A 1,657-nucleotide genomic window follows, 5' to 3' on the forward strand; every position below is an offset into this window, starting at 1 on the left:
TCACCATTGCTGGCGCTAGTACGCAGCTATACCACACAACGTTGTTATTTCACGAAGACGAATTCCATCAACAAAGCACCCCTTCCCTCATCGTCCCCTTCTCCAAACCCTGACCTGCCAAATCTGTTCACTCCCAAATCACCTTTTTGTGCATTACCCTCACACGCAATCCCCATCGCCTCGCCCCGCACCCCCACCCCCCCCCCCCCCAGATTGTTGTTTACCTCTATCTTATTCCAATTTTTCTATAACTGCGGGTTTTGTTTACTTGGCCTCTGATCAGCATGAATGAGTCAGCTGAGCAAAAGAAAACAGAGGCGCAAGATGATGGATAAGATTTTTATGTGATTTTTAAAATTCTGATTCTTGCATTTTGTGTATATAGTCAGTCGCAGTTTGCGTCTTGGCAAGCACTGGAGGCTTACAGAACTTCCGTCTGAAGGAAAAAAGAAAGGGGGACCTCACAGAACTATAACCGACAAAGTAACAACATTATCATTCCCATCACAAAGTACAGTCACCATCACCAAAGTTTTACTCAAATCTGAAAATAAGAACTTGGTACCAGCGCCTTCGCAAACACACACAAAAAGGACACAAAAAAGCCATCACAATCAGCTTCAAAAAGCGAGACAGAGGGAGGATTGTGAGCGTGTCTGAGCCCCAGTCAGCGTGTGTAGATAGATAGATTCAGATAGGTATTGGGAGGGAGACCCGGCGCTCGGCACGCCGATAGAGGTATGCCAGGCTGCGAGAGATATTAGATAATGTTCAATTTATTCGCCCCGACGTTGCAACCCAAGACTAGCGAATCTCGCCAGCCAGGAGAAATGGCCCTGTCAAATGGAATGGCGCGCCTGGGGTGCAGAGGCTTTTCAGAGCTGATCTGATGTTCTGCCTTTAGAAAAAAATGAAACGATTCGTTTAATAAACCTGAAGGTAAAGAAAGTTGAGAGAGTGGGGAAGGTGAGACACAAGGAAGAAAACTGAAGGAGGAGGAGGGGGAGGGGCGGCACTGAGAAAAGGGGCGGGGGGGGGGGGGGGGGGGGGGGTTAGAGCACTATTCTATATTTACGGATTCGTAAGATCTTCTGTTCCACATTTGGTAAAATGAAACGACTCCTGTAATCAATCTGAATGTAAGGAGAGGGAGCGGGGTTGGGGAGGAAAAAAGGAGTAGGGGAGGGATTTGATGCAAGGAAAATTCAAACCGAGGAGGAGGAGGAGGAGGAGGAAGGGCGTGACTCTTGAGACAGCATTCATGCAGCGAATGTCACAAACAAGAAAGTTGCGGAGGTGTGTGTGTGTGTGGGTGGCGGGGTGGTGTTCGTTCGATCATGACCCATGTACAGTAAGATCTCAGGTCAAACGAAAGAGGCGGAAGAGGAGAGCAGGGGGAGGGAGGGCGGATGAAGAGCAAAGTCAATTCAGGCATCATTCACGCAGCAAATTCTGCTATAAAGAAGTGGAGAGTTCTGTTTTGACGCATGACTAAATTAAAGATCAACAAAAAGAGAGGGATAAGAGAAAAGTACATTTTGGCATTGATCATGCAGCAAAATGTGCAAATCGACAGAAGCGATAAAGCAGAAAATGTCAGTTGGTGATCTTGCAGCTGCGCAAGTGAAGGTGTCCGATTTCTACAAAACAAATGAGG

This window comes from Littorina saxatilis, linkage group LG9 (assembly GCF_037325665.1).
Source record: "Littorina saxatilis isolate snail1 linkage group LG9, US_GU_Lsax_2.0, whole genome shotgun sequence".
Classification (NCBI taxonomy): Eukaryota; Metazoa; Mollusca; class Gastropoda; order Littorinimorpha; family Littorinidae; genus Littorina; species Littorina saxatilis.